At 40.2% G+C, this 24,873-nt stretch overlaps 1 long non-coding RNA gene across 1 annotated transcript in view; it reads left to right on the top strand.

Annotated features, from left to right (window-relative positions):
* LOC108270411 (uncharacterized) overlaps positions 1 to 21,391 on the top strand; it is an 84,322-nt gene extending 62,931 nt beyond the window's left edge. Inside the window, exons 3-5 of the long non-coding RNA XR_006983072.2 lie at positions 1,639 to 1,824; positions 2,701 to 2,830; positions 20,228 to 21,391. This is a non-coding gene — a long non-coding RNA (uncharacterized LOC108270411). The remainder of the gene's footprint in view (positions 1 to 1,638; positions 1,825 to 2,700; positions 2,831 to 20,227) is intronic.
* Positions 21,392 to 24,873: the final 3,482 nt, after the last annotated feature.

The raw sequence follows: 24,873 nt of genomic DNA, 5'->3' as shown, positions 1-24,873 counted from the left end.
TACGGTGATGACGAGTAGGGTTTTGTTTTAAAGAAGGCAAACATGAAAGTGTCAGCAGCTACGGGTAACTGTCCTGCTTCCGATTTGTTTCTCAGCAGGGGTTTATATAGTGTGTACAGAATGACAAAAGAACGATAAATAGATGGTCGGAGGTTACATGGTGAGAGAAAGGCCGAGAAGTGCGAGTGCGTTCTGGCGAACAAAAGCCACCGATTCTGTGCAGCTGAAAAGCAAGTGGAGTCCATAAAGTACTTGATGTGCATATAAACATTTTATCAGCCTGGGAGGCCCTGTAGAGAGGTTAAGCAGAGTGTGAGCGGTGCTCGGTAATGACCGGTCCCTCTTCACTGAATGTGTTGAGGAATAAAGAGCACATTCATTAGTTCATTCGGACCAAAGTCGGAAATTCTGTCAGCACTTTTCGTCCTGTTCCATGGACTAAATGTATTGCAATTATGTGATCACACAAGAAATGTCTACTCCCAGGCAGGTTTCAGAATCGTGTGAGTTATAAGGCAATAAAGTGGCACACCCACTCGCTTATTAGTGGTAAAGTGAGCTCCGGTGTTTAAAGGCCATCTATGATCTAGGGTCACTGACACGCTCTTAATCGTAATCAGGTCTATGTGCATTCTGCTTTTCAGGCTGTTAACTATACAGTGTTAAAAAAAAAAAAAAAAGTTACAGTATTGTAAACAGCGTGTGTAGACTGCTAATGGGACCGTCTTGGGAGGATGGGAGTTTTACTAACTAGCAAACAATATGTCAGATTAGAAGTTCCTCTGTCGGTCGTATTTCCATTTCTATCCACAACCTGGAATCCTTTGCGCTTTGGATCGAATTCATTTTTCATGCTGAAAAGGTGAAAAGGACATTAAAGTTTAACCTGACGTCCTCTCCACTTACGGACCGTTCATGAAAATCTAGCTGAGAAATTAACATCCTGTAGCATGTTATGTCTGAACGTTCTCCTCTCCCGCTTTATTGTTTGGGAATGTGCCCTACTCTACCCTGTGGGGTAAATGCAACAAGACAGCACGGCAAACCAAACTGATTAAAAATTCAATTACCGTGTCTCTGAATTCATTTGAGACGCAAGGTGGATATCTGATACACTTTCAACCTCCGAGATTTTTCCTTTAGATAAGAACCCAGGATTACAGGGCCTGCATGAGTGCTAAGTCTTGGCTCGAACCTGATGAAACACAGGCTTTAGAAATTAAAGTACACACTGCAAATCCATGATTGTCTTAGCGATAAATTCTGAAGTAGATTTCTGGCAATTTAACATGAGTACAACTACACACCCAACCACATACACACACACACACTCTCACACAAAAGCCTGCTCGATGCTTATTTCTACTTTTAATCTCGTTGGATTTTCTGAGCAGACCTCTGACATCTTAAAGTCATTAGCAGACAAGAGATCATATATGTGCATGCTTCCTTTTCAGTCCGCATATAAAAGTACGTCATATAAAAGTGCCCTTTGTCTGAAGTTTGATAGTCGGGCCTCAGCTAAAAATCCGAAACGGGAGGTTCGGAGGAGAAAAGCAAACAACGTTGGAAGAGTGAGTGTGGAATTCCTCTGTTGACAGGTAAAGCGCTATTACTAATTTATCTCTCTCCTCTTAGTGCTGGCTAAGCGCGGCGAAGAGCGCGGCTGGGAGAGCACACTGGATGTCAGTCCTGTCAAGCCTTCATTTCACCTGTCAGCGCGGTGACTGACGTACAAGCACTTGTTTGCCCTTCCTGTGGTCTTCTCTTGCGTGTCCTGACAGGCGCAGGCCTCCGGAGCGGCGCACTTCGCCTCCTGCTACAGTAGGTCTCTATTCTGTACACACACACATACACACACACACACACACACACACACACACCTCAAGAGACGTCATTTACCCCTATGAAACAAATCTAGCAGGAGACAAAAGAAAAGGAAAACTGCAATATTCGCCTGTCATACGCTGTTGAAATCTGTAACATGTTTAGTCATGGGGGTTGGGAGAAATTTCGAATAAGTGAGATCATGTGGTTTAAATATAGCAAATCTATCTACGTTGTCATTGTTGACCTAAGATGTTTAATTGAATTTCATGCTAAACTAATGACGCTCTAGTTTAAAACTATAAATATAGCTCATTTTTTTACGACGGTATAATTCTGTTCATTCCAAAATCCAATGCGTATTGATTAAACCAGATAAAGACCCATCAGAAAATTGTACACTAAATTGCACCCAAGCTGATGTTCTTCAGCTCAAAGCATCATCCTAACAATCTGGAGCAGTCTACCATCTGGAGGCGTCTTACAGTAAAAGCTGATACCAGCAGCTGATTTTATTTTCCGTAAGTGCTGTAAGACGGGATTTCCTACGCTGACCACATCCAGTTCAGCCTATATTGATCTTGGCCCCTGTTTTTTTTTTTTTTTTTCTTTCTTTCGCTTCAGCCGTACAGGGTGTACTCTGTATGTTTCTTTCCTTTCCTTTTTTCGTTTAATTTCATTTCTTTTTGGTTTCTACTCGCTATCAAACACTAATCTAGTTGAATGTAATTACGGAGACAGTGTTCTGTAATCAGTCTGCAATGGCGGGTTGGCTTTGGGGTTGCATTGCGTTTTGGGGGTAGGGGAGGAGTGCGGTAGAGCGTGCCGCTTCTCCCTGGATATTTCATCACAATAAAGCCTTTGTTTTGGCAGAGGTCTCTCTCCTCCGGCTCTGCTGTCAGCCTTTGATCATGCCGAGACTCTCTGTTCTCCGCTCAGACGGACGACAGCAGCTCTCCCGCCCCACCGTGGAATCCTTCCTGCCCCGGCCAGGTGACAGCAGGTGAGAAAATAGCCGTGTTATCAGACGAGAGACTGGATGAGACCTGTCTCCAATGGGCCCACATATTCCCCTGCACGGGCTAGCGATACTCACCTGATAAGTGAAGTAGGGTTCAGCTGAGTCGCTGAAAAGCACTGCACCTCAAAGACATGTCAGAATGAGTGACCCCTTCTGTTCGGTGTTGTTTCTGCCACAGGATCGCTGCTTAATTTAGACAGATGTGCAGAATATGCAAAAATGTAAGCACAACCATGTTTGTTTCTGGATGTGTGCTGAGAAAGAGCCGCATTGTTCTCACTCTGGTTTACCCTATCCTCCAGCTTGCGCCACCTCTAATTTAATCCCACCGTAATTGTGTTTGAAAATCTTTATTTTTCAATGTCATCTCTGTTTGAGTAAACACCACACCTCCAATTAAAGACGGCTTGCTTCAGGCCCTCGTATCCGAAGTCTTCTCTGATACTGAGCATGCTCAGTGCAGCCCGATTCTGCAACAGGAAGTGTCTCGCTCTCAGACCAGTGCTGCTGGCCAGCCTTAAACGCCTCCAAAGCCTTCTGTCGATAATATTGATGTAATGCGTGGGCATTTTTGAGTGATCCTGCTGTTGGGGGGACTAATGACAGAGCGTGGAGGGGGTGATTGAATCTCGGGCCGCTCGTAGCCAGACGGCACGCAGCCAGCACAGCTAGTCATTGATAAAGTGTCAGAGACTTCAGCCGTTTGATTAGCCCTTCCACTAATGCCATGCTAAGCAGAAACATTACTCTGCCCCCGCTAGCGATGGGGAAGGGAGGGGTGCGGCGCAGAGAGAAAAATATACTCTACAGGGAAATTAACCAATGTGGATGAAATGGTGTACCAAGGAAATTCTTGGATAAATTAACAACGCAATTACATTACATGACACGCTGCAAGATGGATGAGGAAAACTTGGCCGGTATTATGTTCTGTTTTCCAAATTGCAATTTATTTGAGGGCTTTAATGGATGCTGTATTAAAACATCTTGGGCCCCGGTCAGGTTTCATTGTGTGTCACCGAGCCATGATTGATGACCTCCTCTTCCCCGCCTTCTCCCCGTCCTTCCCCCCCGCACGCCTCCCCTCTCTGCATTCTCTGCAGATTTGCAGGGAATTTTAAACATTAGCTACATTTATATGGATGCAGGAATAAGCAATTGATTTTCTTATCGCTTAATTTCCCTACACTCTCTGCAGCGAGCTGATAAATTTCAGAGCACTCAATTCGTTCGCTTGCTCTGTCCTATAGCTTCTATCAATAGAGCCATTTGTCTTGGATCACATCTGGAGACCCATCTTTCCCTCTCACTCTCTCTCTCGCACTCGCTCTCTCTGATCATGACTGTGCTTTCACTTTTCATAATCTTTTGTTCTCATCGCAGTGATAGCTGAAGCTGTCAGAATTATTTTTTTTCCCCCCAACGATGCCCTCTGAAACAAAGTATTTTTTTTATCTCTAGCAAATCATTAGTGCATCAGGAACATCTGGAAGTCATCGTCTGTGAGCTTAAAACGTTGTGGCAATATCAGAGCTATTGGATTGTACCATTCATAATTACTCACAGGACAGTCGAAACCGCACACGCCCTGCTTTGAACTTGGGAAAGGCATGATGTGAAAAGAGAGCGTCCGCAAGCCAAAAAAATTCAACTCCGTTCCTGCTCAGCACTACAATCCTCTGGGATGCTTTCTGCAAGATGGCACCTCTCAGTGAGAAAGGTTAATAACATACACAATTAATCCTCACCGCATTACATCAACATCAAACCTATGAGCCATTCGCAGGTGTGTGTGTGTGTGTGTGTGTGTGAGTGAGAGAGAAAGAGAGAGAGAGAGAGAGTGAGTGAGTAAGTGTGCTTGTATACAAGATGATGTGTCTAAATGGATGAATAATGGATGAAGCCTCTGTGATGGGACATGTTTCACTAAGTGGAAATAGTTTTAATGAGTCATAGTGGATTACACTTCCAATAATGGAGCTTTAAGGACGAACAGGAGGAGAGATGTTCAGACACGTCGAAAAACAAACTGAACTTGGGGATGTTTTCCCTCAACATAAGAGAAGAATTGTTTTCACTCGATGACTCAATGCTGTGGATTTCATTTAGGGATCGCTTTAAATTCAGCTGTATATTTATGGAGATATGGTTATATGGCTGACTGGACTTCCTTTGACATGTAGCACTAGAGCTCAAACAATGTCTTCATAATTATATGAGAAAATATTTATTTACAGTCCTTAGACAGCAAACTTGTGCTACTCAAAATTACAATCCCATGAAATTTGTAACTTACTTTGGACATTAGTTTGGAATGCAAATGAGCTTGGGCGTGTAATTTTATTGAAACATGCTGTTTATTTACAGTCGTCTAATAAAGCTGGCCCGTTCTCATGCTTCATTTGGGGAAGTTTCGGTACAGCTTGCCAGTTTCCCAAGTCTGGAAGTTTAGGAATGAGAGGGAAAAACGAAGTTGCTTGTGGAAGCCGAATGGCTTTTAAAGGCTTTGTCTAAACAAAGTTTTGGATTTGTAAATAACTGAGCCTATCTGGCCATCACAGCCTCCAGATGTTTCATGAGGCAGACCACCTGCTATGGGAATGCCTTCAGTCTCTCACTCATCCTCTCTCTCTCTCTTTCTCTCTTAAGAAGGAGAGTTCTCCTCTCGCAAACACAATCCCGGCCTCTGAGGGAGGATATACACCTTTATCTTTCATCCTTTTCACACGCGCACACCTGCCCTCTGGATAAAACATCTGGACGGTAAGCTAGCTTTACTGCAGGTCCAGCTTACCGTTGCAAAAAAACAACCCAAAACCGATGGGCGAAAAGAAAAATCTTTTTTGAAGAAGTATATACAAGGGCAAGTGATGGAGTGTTAGTGTGAAGAGAACATAAAAAAAAGGTGTGTTAATATACTGGAGCCGGCGGCAGACCAAACCACAAGCATACCGCGAATGAAAGTGCTTACAACACAAAGCCCTTGAAAACCACCACAGTGCTGAGCACAGCATACAAAGCTTTCCCTTTTGTAAAACATATCCTCCATGGAGTTCACGCTCCCAAACTCTGGTTGATATTAACCTCATAATGGAGTTGCTCTACTGTAAGTGCCAGAACACATAGAAGCAAAAACCTCTGATGTCTTTTTTTTTCTTATTCTGAATTCAGTGTTTGACATGCTAGGATGTTTAGATAATTACTCGAGGTTTGGTGGGAAATAAAATTGAACATGTCAACGTTTCTCCGGTGCGGCTGAGCCAGATCTTGGCCCTTCACATCAGCGGCTCTTCTCTGATTTTTTTAAAGCGAGATGTTATGATCTGCCATTAGCCAGTGGGCTGTTTTGACATTACTCTTTGATCAATAGATCCCTCGTTTTGTGGTCAAACTGACACCCGTCGGCCATCACCGCTTAAGAGGTCGTATGAAGACTCTCTGTGAATCAAATCACAGAATGTGCTATTTGCCCTCATCTTTCCTGACACGTGTTGGACAACACTGACCACAGCAATGGCAGCTTCTCTTTGATGAACCCATCCTGGAGTGTATATTTACACAGGCCTGTCCGTCAGTTGTGGTGCACCTCGACTTTGATGGTGTTGTAGAGTCACACTAGTGGATTATATCATCCTGGGAGGCTGTTGTCAATGTTTTGGATGCAGGTGAGGACTTGTTGAACTGAAGTGTAGTCAGTGAGGTTTGGGATGATTGTTTGGTGTGGGGATTATGGACAGCAGGCAAACATACAGTACGTCAATGTGACTAAGCTGAATTTGTAATTATTCGTAATCTATATTTGTGTTACGGGTTAAATAATATATCAGAGAATCACTGCATGGTTGCATTGCTTTCTCTGATCAATACTAAGTGATCTGTTTTTTTCTTTAGACTATGTTGGATGAGTGGGTTTTGTTATTATAAAACACTGAAATCTGATTGGTCAGAAGGTGTAGATTAATTTTCTATAACATGGCTCTGACAGTAGTCATTCAAATCACAGGTTTATATTAATACACTCTTTGCAATATATCAGCATTTTTATAGTAACAGCTCATTCACAGGGACTTGCATGGATGATGCTCCACTTAATCTAAGCCTAATAATAAATGCATTATGAATTAAATGGCTGTTATTGAGCAAAGAAAAAACATATATATTAGTTATTTATTTATTTATTTATATATTTTTTCTTTGCTTATTAACATCCATATTAGGGCTGCAACTAACGATTATTTTCATAATCGATTAGTTGGCCGACTATTATTATTATTTTATTTATTTAATTAATTAATTTTCAGGCAAGCTTTCAGTACCATTTTTTTTTGTTGTTTACTTAAAATAAAATCCACAAACTGAGTGTTACAAATATAAACTTCAGATTAAAACTTTACACAACTGTTTGTCCAAAAAAGAAAATAACTCAACACACACACACACACACACCAGAATATATATTATAAATTTAGGACTGTAGTTTAATTCGGTGCTTTTTGTGCATCCATAAAAAATAATGCATAAATACTTATATACAATATAAACTAAAATAAATGAATAAAATAAATTTTATATATATATATATATATATATATATATATATATATATATATATATATATATATAATTTATTTTATAGTATATATGCATAATTTTTTTATGGATGCACAAAAATCACCGAATTAAACTACAGTCCTAAATTAATAATAAAAACTTTCACTGCACCTTGTGGTTTCTTTTACTCACTGCTTTTAGACATATTATTTTACTTGTGTTTACTTTTGATCATAATGTTTTAATTGGACATTACAGATCTTACTCGCGCTCCCACTGTGTCAGCACACAGCTGTCCACACAGCGCGTGATCAGCAACGTGGCCTTGTTACTAACACGTCACTTCCGTTATAATAAACTACACAATTTACACTGCAAGCGTACAAATACAGCATATAATGACAATAAACTGAAATGAAACTAAACCTTTTAAGCAACTCGCACCAGTTTCCCCTGCCCTGTACACACAGTGGAGCATTTTGGATATAAACATGTGTTTGTGCTCGTGCAGCACCGTTTGATCTCCGCGATGATTAATATAAAATGCTCCGGTGCTTTAGAGGACTTTCTTCATCAGTCACGTGATGATTTCGGCTCCGTCTGATGGGGACTGAGGTCAGTGAGGGAATGAAAGGTAACGTTGACAGAAAATAAACTGAAGAAAGCCATTATCTGTGACTCGGGTGTCTGCTAATGCTAGCGTGCCTATGACGTCATCCGCCGTCAACTAGGAAGTGGCTTATACTTCCGGTTAGTAAAAAAAAAAAAACCCACTAGGGATATAATTTGAGATGATATTACCTTTCTAAAGTGCATAGTGTATAGAACTTCATTTGGGACACAACTTTAGTATGTACTCACTCACTCTCTCTCTCTCTCTCTCTCTCTCTCTCTCTCTCTCTCTCTCTCTCTCTCTCTCTCTCTATATATATATATATATATATATATATATATATATATATATATATATATATATATATATGGGAACATGACAAGCTGCATTGAGAGGGTTATAAAAGTTAAGTAAGCAACTGTTCATACTTGCTATAACATAAATAATAACAGAAAAGAACTTGTCTCACAGACGTTCCACAACATGTAACATGTAACAATAAATGGTTAAAAGTATGATGTGTTGTTTGTTTCTAAATCAAAAATTGCAATTGTTTTCAAATTGCTGTGGTATAAGAGGAATAAAACACTTCAGCATGTGCTGTTATTGGAAAAGAATCAACTTCAGGTTGGTAACAGTAACTCTACTTGGAGCCCCATTACCACACTGTCCCTGATTACTTTCCTATAACTACATGACCCATTATGTTTTATTCCTTACTTAGCGTGCAGCGTATGCATATTTAAACAAACTTATTTTAATTAGCTGGTCCTTAAATCTAAATCAGTGTACTGTATGTGTTTGAATAGGTATGCGTGCGGGTAATATAGGTACGATCTGTGATGCTGCAGGAAGTTTAACTAGCACTCGCAGCCTATAGTCCCCACCACCACTCCCCATCCCGGAGCCTTAATTAAACCTGAAAGGTTACAAAAGGTAGTAGCGAATAACAAGGCCACATATTACATTTAAGTCGCCTGCTCTCCTTACACTCACTTAATAATTCATGTTATCAGAGTCTACAAGGAAGTGAGGACTCTGTCTCTCTCTGCCACAGACCGGATCATCTGTCCCCCTGATTCAATTTACTTAAGGACGTGCACACCATTGCCAGGCCAGCGAAATAAATATGATTATTCTTAATGGGGTGTAAGGTTACTCATCCTCATATTCCCCAGTCGCCTTCTTATGTGACCGTCATGACATAGAAGAGCACCGAAGCCCAAGTGTCTCTCCAAGGCTAAATCCAGCCCTCATGATACCAGTAATCATTAGACTTTTTAAATATGGATAAATCATTTGCTTTTTGTGTGTGTGTGTGTGTGTGTGTGTTTGTGTGTGTGTGTGTGTGTGTGTGTGTGTGTGTGTGTGTGTGTGTTTGTGTGCACTGAGTTGGTACCCACCCCCTTCCAACAGATGTAGAGGTCTCAGAGGTGTGTTATTTGCCCGGCCCTGTTCAAAGATTTGATCTTCTTATATATTCTATAAGTAATACAATCGTTCTCTTTCCACTGCGAATGAGTTCATCTCTTATCCGTTCCGAATACTCTCTCTTTGATTCTGTGTGTAACTCAGAGGGGAAATGGTGGTATTTTAAGTGAGAACATCAATTTACTGCATAAGCATTTCAATCATATTTAATTCCTTACTGTTAGCAAAGAAATATCCCAGCATGCACACATCTGGATGCTGGGGGGGAAAAATCCAAAACCACATCTAGGCAGTAGATGTTGTGCAATATAATAAACAACAGCTGAGTATTTTATTGAAGTTAAATCAAGCAAACTTTTTTTTTTAATTATTATTTCACATTTCTGTGTAACAACACGTTTCATAGGAAGACATGCTGTTGGACCGGAACTGAAACAATGCAATTTTCATTTAGACATTTTTGTGCTTTTGTGACAAGTACATTCTTCAACAATAAGTCCTTACATGATAAATGTTAAGTGCAATTTTTGGAGATGTGTGTTTTCCTGTGGATTGGAGAGGGTCTGGGCTGGAACTGCAAGACTGCATCTCCCCCTCCAGGACAACTCGCATATGGCTGAGCTATGTGAGGAGTGGAGAGGATTGTGTGTGTGTGTGTGTGTGTGTGTGTGTGTTTGTTTGCAAGTATGTGTGTGTGTAAGTTCCTCTCCCCAGTCTGGGCTGATAACAAGTGAGCGCTCTTCTCTCGCCATGATGGATGGGAGTTCTCCATCAGACTGGCAGGAGAGGGTGACGGCCCATATGGAACTGGCATATGGACCTCATGTATATGATAGGACTAGTGAGGGGGAGTGACAGAGATATACATTAAAAACATTTCCTGCTCTTAAAAATGCAAGGTTCATCAGTTTGGCACGGGAGTATCATTGAACGATTCCTCCACGCCACACCAGGCACCCAGACAGGAGCAGATGCACAGCCTGGGCCTTCTGCTGTGACACTGTGAGCTGTTTTTCTGTCTCCTCTAACATCCCAACACTTCCGTGCCTTCCTCTAATTGGTTAGAACAAGCTGTAAAAGGCGATCTTTGCCTTGAATGCACATGGATATTTCACTTGCATAATCAAGTGCACCGAATTAGAAGAAATTAGAAGAAGCCTATTTAACATGAAACAGCACAAATATAAAATTATAATATTCACACATTATGGGTGCATAATTAGTGTGTTTTTTAAAAAATAATTCTTAATCATTTTTTTAAAATAATTCTTCTAGGTGTCAACCTGTTGACTTGCACAGGACAGAAAATCTTACTCTACTCTCATTTAAACAGACAGTAATATATGGCTGTATGAATTAGCACTATATTTATAGATGTGGAATACGTAGACAGTGTCTTTTTGCCCCATCTCCTGGCCTGCAGGCTGTCTGCTAAGCCCCAGGGGGCTTGGTTCGATTGTTTAAAGCCCCCTTTTTTAATTGGCGCTTTGTCTGTGCACTCCTAAATGAGTTGGGACACCCACGGAGGGGGACCCGCAGAGAGCCAGGGCCACATGACAGCGCCCACCGTGGGGCCTGTCCCACAAAGCCTCAAACCGCCAGGCGTGTGACAGCGGCCCGCTACACCCGTCTGCCCAATTAAAACTCAGCTGTCAGAGAGGAATATTATAGCTCTCTCTCTCTCTCTCTCTCTCTCTCTCTCTCTCTCTCTCTCTCTCTCTCTCTCTCTCTCTCTCTCTCTCTGTGTAGCTGCATAAGTGTGTGGGTGTATACATGTGCACCATGAACACTCTCAGCCCATTATTTGAGATTACGAATGTGTGCTTTTGAATGTGCAAATATTGTTTTCGCAAGTGTGCATGTGGAGATGTGCTCGTGCTATTTGTAGCTTGTTGTGTGACGTCCCCCTCTACACACACACACACACACACACACACACACACGCTCTTGTCGATGTTTTGCATCAGCGGCGTGTGAGTGTCGATGTGTGCAGCAGGCGTTTGGCAGCCGTATGAGTCCAGGGTGCCAGGAAGACAGGCTGGGTAAAGTTACTTGCGAAGTGATTTGTAATTCTGAGTAATCACTTAGGACAAGGCCTCACACCATTTTATCTGTTCATGACTGTAGGCCAAAGTCAATACTCATAGGATAATCATGAGCGCAGGCTAACCGAGCCCTTTCATTAAAGCTCAGAGGAACAAATCTGATAGGGGCCTGATTCCCTTTGAAAGGAAACACGTTCTCTGGACGTAAGAACAGAGAGCACGGTTCAGAGTGGCCAGGAGCACGACTGCATCCTCTTCTGCTTGTTTTCAAACAAACAGGAGTGATCAATTAAAAAAGACAGTGCCGACAACACAATGCACAGGTTCACACGGGTACGAATCGTATAGATGTTGTTAATAGCAACTTATTATAGCAACTTGTTATAGCAACTTATTATTTGTGAAAATTGATGCTTTGTGACAATGTCTATTGTTAAACATGCTATACAAATACAACACTATTAATAACACTATAATAGCTCAAAAAACCAAACTACCACAAACGTTTTTATTTAATGCGTTTTTGTTTTTTTTTTGTATGCCAACTTCAAGGAGGTCAGATATGTAATAAATAAATAAATAAATAAATAAGGCGGGTGGGGATCGGTAATTACTATGACTAGGATTACCAGAGAGTGACAATTAGAGATGTGCATAATGACAATACAATAATTATGACATGGAAATCATGCTTTTTGTCATTACATCTACAACACTGACTGCACTATCATGCAGGATATTTTGTCATTTTTCTTCTCGATCTTTTTTATATAGTCTATCAGTCTTTCGAATAATATATAATATGAGTAATCTGAATTTGCAGATGTAGAGATTATATTATTGTCTGTGTGTTCTTTATCAGCTTTAAGGTGAGCAAAATAAATCTCAGGATATAGTGTCTTGTAAAAACATTTCCACTTACTATTCCTGATCTCAGTAATGTTCGCTCTTCTTCTTTCTTCAAAGAAAACATCCTAATAATTTAAAGAAAGGCTTAAAAACTAAAACACGCTTATTTTTATTTTTTTTAAGGTTTCTGAACAATCACTTTTCTTACTCTAAGATGTGTATTTCTGAACATTTCAGACCTTTGAACGTGGCCTTTGCACTATCAAATTTCTAACCGCAAGAATTTCGGCAACAAACAAAATACCTGCCTCGACTGAAACGCCTGTGGCACGACACGCAAAGACATGCTCTCACGTCTTCCCAGAGCTAAAATGGGATTATTACTCTGATAATCCAGGTGGTGTTGTGTTTTATTAGCAGCATTAATCCTCCATTACTTTGTGAGCATTATTTTCTCAGTTCTTATTGCCAGGGAATTTCTCTGCCAATTTGTGGTGATGAGTTCACATCTATTAACTTATCATCTTATTAACGTGCAGTGCCTCACGGTAAACCACAAATTTACGTACCATGACGACGTGGCTGTTGCACAGAAGGATTATACATGCACAAACACACACACTCTCACTCAGGTGAGTTGAAGCCCCGCAGACATGGCCAGGTCTGCTGTCTAACATCCACAAATAGTTCCCAGCTTATTGCTAATCCCTGCCACGGGCAACACACCGTTATTGAAAATGTCTCACTTCTCTGGAAAGGCTCTGACAACATGCATAAGCTCATATTAGTGTTATAAAAAAACAACAACAACAACAAAAAAAAAACTAGAAAATAATCATCCATCAGAGCTCAGGATACAGTTCTTCAGTTTGGTTCTTATATATCTTTTATACTGTTGACAGGTTTAAGGAGAAAATAAGACAGAATATGTATCAGTAGAGATCTCACTGAATGCCAAATTATTAAAGTAATTCTGGGGAGATATATATATACTACAGCTATAAGCTTTACAGATCTTTATTGTAAAGGGTTTAAACAATGTTTTTCATGCTTGTTCAATGAACCATAAACTATTATTGCACATGCACCTGTGGAACAGTCCTTAAGACACGAACAGTTCACAGGCGGTAGGCGATTAAGGTCATAGTTACATATAACCCTGTGTGTCCCCCAGACGTGATCGAGAACTTGCAAATGCCTTGGTGGAAGAGTGGAGCAACATTTCACAGCAAGAACTGACAAATCTGGTGCAGTCCATGTGGATGAGGTGCACTGTAGTACTTAAAGCAGCTGGAGGCCAGAGATACTGACTGTTACTTTTAATATTGTGTGTGTATATATATCTATATCTATCTATCTATCTATCTATCTATCTATCTATATATATATATATATATATATATATATATATATATATATATATATATATACACACACACACACACACACACAGTTGAGGTCATAGTTTTACATATGCCTTGCTGAATCTGCAAAATGTCAGAATGCTAATTTCAATAATTTATATTAAAAATTTCATTTAGTTTTTTATTTAGTACTGCCCTGATAAACTATTTCACATAACAGAAAAAAAGTCAGCCAAAATTTACACCAATCATCCTGTGTAGAGCGCAGAATAGAACTGGAAGAGGCTACAGAAATGCATATATATATATATATATATATATATATATATATATATATATATATATATATATATATTAGTATACATACATATATATGCATTTTTGTAGCCTATATATATATATAATATATTTGTGTATGTATGTATGTGTGTGTGTGTGTGTATGTATATGTATATATATATATATATGACCGAGTGCCTCAGTTCCTTGGTGTGAAAAGATGGATGTCAAAAGATGTCAAATCACATTAATACATCATATTAATACAATCATATTAATACACTCTTTTCAATATATTAGCATTTTTATAGTAACAGCTCATTCACTGTTGGAAAGGGGTCAAATATGCAGAATAAGCTGGAAAAGCAAAGAATGTATAGGACCTGGAGGATTTTTCTGAAGAACTGTGAGTAAGAGGGGACTCCTGAACAACTATCAGGAAACATAAAACATAAGTCTTTGTCTGTAGTTGACTGTCATCTGGGTAATATCACACAGTATTAAGAATCAAGGGTGTGTTTTGAACTGGTTAATTTGTGTAAATTCGGTTGTTATTGCATTTTGTATACTGTATGTAAACGTCTGTTATGTGGAATAGCTTATTGACAGCAATATATATATATATATATATATATATATATATATATATATATATATATATATATATATATGTGTGTGTGTGTGTGTGTGTGTGTGTGTGTGTGTGTGTGTGTATATTGGAGAAACATTTTTTCTCTTAAAGCTCTTGCGGTCATGACAACAGACACAGAAACAACTTTATTTCATCTTGACTTGAAAGCAGGCAAGAGGCTCAGTAATGCTGGTCCTAATAGCCTGCTGAAGAGCACAATAATCATAGAGGGTTTGTCCAGCTGAATAAAGTGTTTAGCGAGGGGAAGAGCCGAGGTGAGATTAGAGAAGAGTAAACTAGCAAAACCCTTGAGCTGAACTTGTAGGACCTTCACACATGCACATTGAAATTCACATTGTCACATAGTCACCACAGTATATTTTTTTATATTTCCGTGTGCGTTTGTGTGTGCTGTCTGTGTCACATTCCCTCTGACTAGCACAGACACTGCTCTCATCTTAAGAGAGCGAACGGGCCTGCATCTGGAAGCAAGTCTATGAAAAGTGGCTTCTTCCTGATAGCTGGAAACATTTTCAACTGAGTGGAAATCTTCTTCTGGGACCTGGCCAATCTCCAGGAACACTTGGCTTTTGCAGCTGTCTTACAGCATTTAAAGAGCGGCATATGGTACCCAAGTACCATTGTTTCACTGCTAAATACCCTTCGTTTTCATCAACGGCTTGCCGCCTTTTCATGTTGGTTTCCATTAAAAAAAGAAAAGAAAAAAAAGGAAAGTAAAACTGATGGGAGTGAGGAAAGATTTGTCAGGATTTTTTTTTCTGCATGTCTAATGTTGGCAGTGATGACATTTTGATTCTCAGTCTGAGCGTTTGTGAAACAGCACCATCTGTGTGCTTTTGCCTAATTAGTGTAATGGCCACAAATATTAAAGCAACTGTTTCACATGACAAGCTGCTTTGCAAATATGTGTCAAGGCTGTTCTCCTCTCTGTAGACGCACACTTCAAGTCTTACCTTCATCTCGTACGGGGACGCGCTCGCGACTCCGAACTCATATAGGTTGTGTTTTACTATTCATATTTCTTCGCAACTGTTATTTTCCATGTCATAACTGTTTTCACACCAGCAGAGTAGCTTGAGATAAAAATGACATTTAAAAAGTGCAAACCTCTGTGTTCTTCTTTAATACATGTCGAGGCTAATAGTGACTCATTGAGAGTGCAGAGGAAAATACTTCAAAGCAAACTCAATAAGGACGCCGATGAGTTAGATGTGTTTTGTCAATAGAATGAAATATTGAAATGGAATGCAATGGAAGGAAAATAGTCTTGATTTTTTTTTTTTTTGTAACAGCAACAACAACAAAAAATGACATTATCAAATAAAAGTTAATACACTCCATTCAGAACACATTAGACTCACACTAAAGGTTAATGTTTCTGCTAATTTGCAAATGCTAGATTGCTGTCAGTTCGAGGGGGAAAATGCTTTTCAGAGGTCTGACAGGCTAAAATGAAGCTGTCATATCCTTTCACCGTGCATGGAGATCAGAGTATGCATGATGTCAGACAGACAGACAGACAGACAGACAGACAAGTAGACTGAAACAGTGCTGCAGGGAGCTTGTGATGCTGGTGGTTTGGAAGAGGAAACCTTCACCTATGAGCGGTAGTACGACTGCTGTGGATATATGTGTACATGTTGATCTTACCAATAGAAAGCGATGTGCACGTATGCAACATCTCCGGTTTCAGACGTACCGTACCACTTCCTGATTATATCGCGTTTTCAAGCTAAATCTCATCCTATGTGTTTGCCAAGATTTTTATTAACTAGCAGTGGGGGAAAAAAAGTTTGTCTGTAATGTCATTAAGCCTTGCAGACTGGAGGGAATTAAATCCTTACCGGAGAACAAAGGAGCCAATCAGAAAGCCAGCAAGTAGTTAATGATGAGGATTGAGAGCAGGCCGTTCTGACAGCTGCTGTTCTGCTCACGCTGTGGAGATGATGTGGCCTTCGAAGATGATAAAAAAAAAAAAAAAGAGCTTGGTGCTTATGGAAGATTTGGATGTGGTCTCCCATAGAATTATATTGTAGCAAACCTGGGGGAAATTGCTACAGACAGTTGAGCCACAATTCTACTGTAATATTTCAAAACCTCTACGATGGATATGGGCTCGGAGCCAACCGCAAAACAGAGCGGAGCAGTCAGCCTCGGGACAGGACTGAAACAAATTTTATTAATGTAACTCTCGCATTAGTAATTCAGTAGTTCCCATGTGGGATGTTGATGGAAGACAGGGCTTATTCCTCTCATTCAAACTGGTGGTACAGGCAGGCCGTGTGCTTGGATCTGTCTTTGTCCTAGAAAAGGTCAGATGTTCCCTTGTGACCACTTCCGGTGCGTTTGCTAAACATTTGTGGCCCCCACCTTCTATCTCTGGTCATTACTACTGCACTGTCAGTTCTCTCGTCTAATGGGGTCTCACCTGACAGGAGAGCATGCTCAGTCGGAAAAATGAGGAGCGCAAATGAAAACGCAGTTGATACCAAACTCATCTTAGTGTTTCCAACTGACGTGACAGCCCTCTGAATTATTAGCAAATGGCTGGACGTATATTGAATATAATGTATTGAATTTGTGCCTCTCTTCTCCAACCTGGCTGTAAGTACGAGCAAAAAGTATCACATGTCCCAAGTCCAGGCAATAGCTAGCATTATACAGACAGAGCTCTCACAAAAAATGGCAGTTATGGAAGGGAAGACATACGTATCTGACACCTACCTTGGAATGATTTGTTCGTCGCACTCAGTAGATCTGGCAGCATCAATCCCTCGAAATCCCTTTGGAAGACAAAGGTTCCAGTGGGATCGGATGCAGAGCAGATTACCACTCCGTGCAGGACGTGAGGGATGTCCACGCTGCTGGCTAAATTTGAAGTTTTTGATCTCCATGTCTGTCAATTTGCACTGCTGATGAATGCATGCAGATGGAGAAGTGGCGAAATAGTCACGGTCTCATCTGAATGATGGAGGACAGCTTTTTCAGGATCTGATGCCGTTTGGGGATTTTAAATGAGGACTATGGCTGGCTAGAAAAAAAATATCTGTAGGGATATCTGTAAGAGTGATTCTCACCAGAAACTACTTGATACTGAAATAATCACACTATAAATTGTATATATACATACATACATGCATACATACACAGTTGTGCCCAAAAGTTTGCATACCCCTTGCAGAATCTGTTAAATCTTAATACTATAAAAATCTCATGTTGTTTTTTATTTAGTATTGTCCTGAATAAGCTGTTTCACATAACAGATATTTACATATACTCCACAAGACAAGATAATAGCTGAATTTATAAAAAATTACCCCATTCAGAATTTGACATATCCTTGATTCTTAATCCTGTGTGTCGTTACCTGGATGATCCATAACTGTTTTTTTGTTTTGTGATAGTTGTTTACGAGTCCCTTGTTTGTCCTGAACAGTTGAACTCCCTACTGTTCTTCAGAAAAATCCTCCAGGATTAGGGTTAGCACATTCTTTACTTTTCCAGCTTATTCTGCATATTTGACCCCTTTCCAACCGTGACTATATGATGTTGAGATCCATATTTTCATACTGAGGACATCTGAGGGACAACTATTACTAAAGGTGCAAACATTCACTGATGCTCAAGAAGGTAACACGATACATTAAGAGCCAGGGGGATGCAAACTTTTGAACAGGATGATCGGTGTAAATTGTTATTATTTTGTTTAAAGATCTTTTTTTTTTTTTTACATTTAGTACTGCCCTTCAGACGCTAAATAAGATAGTTACATGTCTCCCAGAGGACAAAAATGCTAACAAGTTACACCGATCATATATATATATATATATATATATATATATATATATATATATATATATATATATATATATATATATATGCATTTCTGTAGCCTCTTCCAGTTCTATTCTGCGCTGTACACTGTGCTGTAGATTGCTGGCTTTGTGTTATTACAGAGCTGTTAGCACTTAGCTGCAGCTTTGTCTGGCTATGTCTTTGATTTGACATTCCCTCCCGGTGTCCCTGGGCTGTGATGACTCCATGCTGAGGCTGCAAGGCCTGTGCAAGGGCCTGAGGTGCTTTGCCAGGGTGACTTATTGCTTCAATGATGAAGCAACACACAGGGCCTGGGAGGTACTGAGGGAGTAGTGTGTGTGTGTGTGTGTGTGTGTGTTGTAGTATTACACACTTTCACGGTCAGTAGTAACAAGTATCTTGCACAAGTCTGGTGCATGTGAAGGACAATGCATATTGGCCCAGGGTGAGACAGTGGACGTGCTGAGGCTCAGCCAGGAGCTGTACATGTATAGTAACAACTACCAGTCAAACAGCTCTTCAAAGAAAGGGACCTATAACCCAGAGTTTTAAACCTCTAGAGGTCTGACACACACACCGTGTTAAGTAGTGGCCTGCAAGATTTTGCTGGTGACCCGGGCCCAGCTGCTCTGGCTCCTTCTGCCTGAGCTCAGCCAGCTGTAAAATGAGGTGCATGGAGGAACCTGCTGGTAATGAGAAGTGGCATCTCGTTCAGCCTAACCTCAGGAAAATCGTTCCTATAAATACCTTCTATAAATAAAGTCTACCATGGTCCTAGATCAAGCTCTTTGAAAAGGTCATCGCTCTCTCTCTCTCTCTCTCTCTCTCTCTCTCTCTCTCTCTCTCTCTCTCTCTCTCTCTCTATCTCTGTCTCTCTCTATCATCCCTTAGGTTTATTTGCCACACAGACCCTATATTCCACCTGTCCATATGGCAGGGTCGGATTAGTTTCTCTGCATGACTTAGATATTCAGCTTTTGGGTGGAGGTACACATACATGGGTGGTCGAAGTGATACTGTCATGTTTAATTGGAGGTGTTGTGCACTGTTAACAAAGTGAGGTCACATTTGTGATACATTGTGATAATTAATGAGGGTTAACTGATTCCAGCTAATGTAAAAATAATTTTTTTAAAAAGCCACATGGAAGTTTCAGAATATTGCTATAGTACTATAATAACAGTGTTGCAGCTTCGGCATCTCACTTATGAATTATATAGTTTTAACACAAAAGTTTTAAAAATGTCTTGAAGTTAGCGGTTAATATTAGTGAAACCGCTCCTGGACAAAGTAACAGCACTAAGTCTCTTCCTGGAATGTCTAACAAGGTTGGAAACATCTTGGTTGGAGGTATTTTGGTCCGTTCCTCCAAGCAAAACATTTCAAGGTACTTTATATACTTTACGTTTGTGCATGGGGACGCCCTCTTCAATTCAGACCACAGGTCCAATCCAGAGACATCTCAAAGACTGAGATGGCCTCTGGGTTTCACTGATTTTGCATCCTCCAACCATTTCTATGTTGACTTAGATGTATGATGATGAGTTAAAATGTCCTGCTACTTAGTGGTCACTGTCAATCTTCCCAAGAGCCTCTGGACCACTTTATCCTGGTCAGGGTCACTGTGGAAGGCCTGGGAACACTGAGCGTTAGGTGTTAATACGTCCTGAATGGGATGTCAGTCCATTACAGGACACCATGAACACACACACTCACACACTCATTCACACTTAGGGGCAATTTATCCTAGCCAATCCACTTAAGGTGCATGTTTTTCAGAGCGTGGAAGAACCCGGTGAACCCGGAGTAAACCCATACTGACACGGGGCAAACAGGAAGAGAAATTCCATGCAGACCCAAGTTCGGGATCAAACTGAGGACTGGAGGAACCGGAGGCAGCAATGCTGTCAGCTGCAACACCACATCACCAATTATCTCTGGACCACTATCTGCAAAACAGCATCAATGATCGCCACCATATTTGACATGTTTACAGTCAATTTTTTGCCCATAGTGTTAACACACAAATAAAACACAAATTATACTTCCATTTGTTCAGGAAACATCCCAAAAGTTCACTTGCTGTATTTTTTTGTAATGTTCTCAGGAATGTCTTCTTTTTTTGCAGCTATTCTAAACAGCCTGTTATCATGAAGGTGGACTTAAAAACCCAAGAATAAACTAATCTGCGCAATTCTAAACCTCTTTTGGAATCTTTGGGTTCTTTTTGACCACCAAGCAAATGTCTAACTGTTACAAACTTTCGCAACTATTTATGTACTTTGATAGTATTATGTACTATTTTATATTTGTTACCTCACCATTTAAATCTCTTTGGTTTTCCCCATGGGGATGAGTGACAGAGGGATTTTACATGTGTGCACCCTCATGTTCAGGCTTGGGGAGTAACGGAATACATGTAACGGCATTACGAACGAATCAGATTACAGATGCATTTTGTAAAAGAAAAAAAAGGGAATACTACAGTATAAGGACTGCAATTGTTTTTCATTTAAAACCAAAGAAATGAATCTTTTGACGTAACACAATATAGACAGCTGCTTGATTATAGTTCTGGTTCTCTCTTACCAGCCGTAACTCACATGAGCAACGTCCTGGTGCATGCGCAAATAAATTTTGCACAAAGCGTCCGGCCCGGATTTCTAAATTTGAGGAAATGTCCAGGATTCGGCTTTAGTTTCATTATGATGTGCATAGGGTCTAATACTGCAACATGTGTGCGCATATTTGCATTTATTTAACCCCTTTGTAATTCCTGCCTTCTCGCACACCAATTGGTCGATTATAAAAGGCTTGCAGCATCTACTGGCCAAATTCCTGCCTCTCAACCATTAGCCTACTCTCAGCAAACGTGTGAAGGTGAAGCGTTGTTGTGTACGCCATCAAACAGTTATTGACAATGTAGTGATGTAATGTATCTGTGTAGGGAACCAATTTTATTTATATATATATATATATATATATATATATATATATATATATATATATATATATATATATATATATATATATATATATATGATGCTAATAGTGTGTCTTTTTCAGTGTATTAAAATCTGCATTCATAGTAACACTGTTTTGAGCGCTATTATGACCTCACTCCCAATGCCTGCCCCCCCCCCCCCCCCCCCCAAAAAAAGGAAAAAAAAGAGTCCTCTTTTTGGTAAACGAGATCATGGTCACCCTAGCTTTTGTAATGTTCTATTATCCACATCAGGGGCAGTGAGCTTTGATTTAATTAATTAATTCATTAATTTAAGTGCTAAAATAAGCTCTAAATAAAACTCTTTTAGATCATATTGCATTTCTCTTGAATTTATTTACATTTGTGGCCCTGAAGTAATCCAAAAATAATCAGATTACAGTATTTTCATATTGTGATGCTTGGATTATGTTACTCATGACATTTTTTATGAAGTAATTTGTAACTGTAACAGAATACATTTTTAAAGTAACCCTCCCAACCCTGCTTATGTTTCTAATGGGAGATGGACAAAGACAAAAACAACAGTTGAGGTCCTGGAGACTGAAAGCCATTATTAAAATAACATTTGTTGCAAAAAAAAAAAATAGAGGAAATTTTTTTGCATTTTTTGTTTTAGAAGAGATGATTTTATGACAGCATTTTAGAAGCAAGCTAAGCAAGTAGCTAATAGCTTTGGACTTGACTGTGCAATGCAAATAATTTATTTAAGTACTCTTAGACACATATGTAGTTCATGGAAGGGTTCAAGAATAAGTCACCATATGGTACATAAAACATCAAACTGTTAAACAGTGTGCAAGAAAATAGGCACATTATAGTGGATCAGTGGGTCAGAACAAGCCTGGAGCTCAGTGTAAATAACTGTGAATAGCGGTATTGTCCTTGAATAGAGAACCTGCAGCACTGAGCAGGCTCTGTCCAAATACCGCACCCCCCCCCCCCCCCCCTCCGCCCCCCAACCCCAGTATGACTCTTCATGCAGGAGCTCCAGTGAGCCTGTGGGATCTCTGTCTCTAACATGCTCTCTGTAACCACAGCAAGGCATCTTCAGTCCCTTCACACCTCACCCCTGCAACGTAAACTGATTAGCCTCATTCAGCATGGATCTTCAGGGCAAATCCGGCACATTGGAGAACACTTATCGATCATTATTCCTATTGACTGAGCAACGTGTGACAGCTCAGGGAGAGATCTGGTATTGATTTGTCCAAATTAGTGCAAACAAAAGGAGGTCAAATTAGTTTAGGTGCATTGTGTCACAAGGAATATGGCTGCACATTTTAACAGGACTCACTGTTTATTTACATTCAGCAGACATCTGTCCAGTAATTGATACACCTAGTACGCTATCAATACTATTTGTCAAGCTCATAATTGGGTGATATGGCACAACCGTATTATGTGTTGTGACTATTAGATAGACCCCCATATATATAGCATGAACCTTTACATGGATTTTTATCAAAGTACAGTTCTCTGGCCATAGCTGTCTGCTGCTGATGCTGATCCTGGGAGTGGGGAAAAAAAATCATACTTATGTTTCTGTTTTGTTGCTGGTCTATTGACTATTTCTTCTCTTGAGTTCATTGCAATCTGGACCTGCATTCCCTCACGCCAATGAAATGTTATTAGGTCCAATACTTCCTACCCTAGCTTGCACTTCAGCCTTTGGTAAGAACCTGGGAAAACTCCCAGGTTCATCAAATATACATAACGTTGCTTCAAGAAATGAGTAAATAAGTCATGAAAAAAACACACACACAAAGAAGGTGCAAGAGGAGAGGAGAGAATATCTTTACAAACTTTCATGATCTACATTTAGAAAAGAAAAAAAAAAGATGAATACTCAGCAGCTTTCTATTCTACCAAGGAAGTGCTCTAAAGATATGAAGATAGAATACTGCTTTCCCAGGAATTAATGCTGATTAATGGTGATTGGAGAGCCTTCAAATTAAACATTATGATGGTCATCTGAGTAATGCTCATATGACCTGCAATGAATTGCTTGAGCTGAGTGGAAAGTAATTGATGGTGATGAATGATCACAGCTGAAACAGTAAGACTCTGCCCTTTTTTCTGTAGCTTGGTGCAGTTATACACATAATCGACCCTGAGAAATAACATCCCAGTCTTTCTCAAACTGAAATACAGCAATTGATAGATTGTGAATCTTTTCTGTGATACACAGCCAAAAGATACAAGGAAACAGTCACTTCTCCTTAAATATCCAGAGGGATCTCATTTTGTGGACATCATTTTTTGGGTCAGTGAGTTAATGCTAAAAATATGTCCTGCCAAAACCCCTCCATTTATCTGGGTGGGTATTCAGTGTCACACGCAGCGTCGGTAATTCTCAGTGGGACTCCCCTCTGCAATGGAAGACAGGACTGAGTGGCAAAGTTAGACATTATCTCTGCTGTGATAGTCCTCTGTCTCTCCGTCTCACTGCACACTGTAACGACTCCAGCAGTAATTAGAAGGCCAATGTGACATACCCCACACTTACAGCCAGCCACGATCTGCTTTGCCCTTTTCCTCCAGTTTGCCATGGAGCCTAATGACATTTTATGTGGGCAACCTGTGCAGCCCATCATGCTCAGATTGATTTTGCACCAGCTTTTAGTGCAAAAATGCAGTTAGTTTTAGAAATCAGTCGAGCAGACGTAAGTGTTAATGAAGGGAACCGAGCACACTCCTGGTGCTTCGAACTCTTAGAAAGCCTGCCAACAGTTTCTTTTGTGGTCTGGGAATTTTTACCCATCCTCCATGTATTCACCCAGAAAAATGCATAAGGTGGGCGAGAGGAGATTGAGAGTCAGACATGTGCGTTTTCTGATAATACCAGTAGCACAAAGAGAGCATCAAGATGTGCTTGAGGGGTTGTCGGAGGGCTTTGTGCTGCTAAAAAGGCTGCTGTGATGTGTGCTGACACAGGAGGCTGTGTGGGGGGCTTTTAAATGCTGCCCATGGGCACTCTCCATCACTAGTTGATGAGAGGGACAAGAAAGTGCCTGTCACCTGGCTAGAATACTGCACTTAGTGCTTCGCATCGGGGCTGAAATACCTTTTGGAATTGTTATGTGTCCAGAGCTGTATTGCTCTAAAGATACAGTTCTTGACACCTCTAAAATGTATCAGGGAGAATTTTTTTAAATCGACATAGAGGCTTCTTTTTATTTTATATCACAGCGCAGAGTTTAAAAAGCCAAGTCAGCAGCTAGAACATAGTTATACCATCAAGGTCATTCCTATAGGACCTCCTCCTGTTTTCATCCCCAGTGCCCCAACTTAGCCACTCAAATACTCTGTCCTTCCCCTGGTCCAGCCCATTAAAATTTTCTCGGAATGTTCCCAATGCCTTTCGGGAAGGTCCTGGCAGAGAGGAAAGCAGACAGTGGAGAGGGACGAATATTCCCCC

Source organism: Ictalurus punctatus, chromosome 9 (assembly GCF_001660625.3).
Source record: "Ictalurus punctatus breed USDA103 chromosome 9, Coco_2.0, whole genome shotgun sequence".
Taxonomy (NCBI): Eukaryota; Metazoa; Chordata; class Actinopteri; order Siluriformes; family Ictaluridae; genus Ictalurus; species Ictalurus punctatus.
The sequence above is the reverse complement of the archived record's forward strand: the minus strand, read 5'-3'. Positions and strand labels throughout refer to the sequence as shown.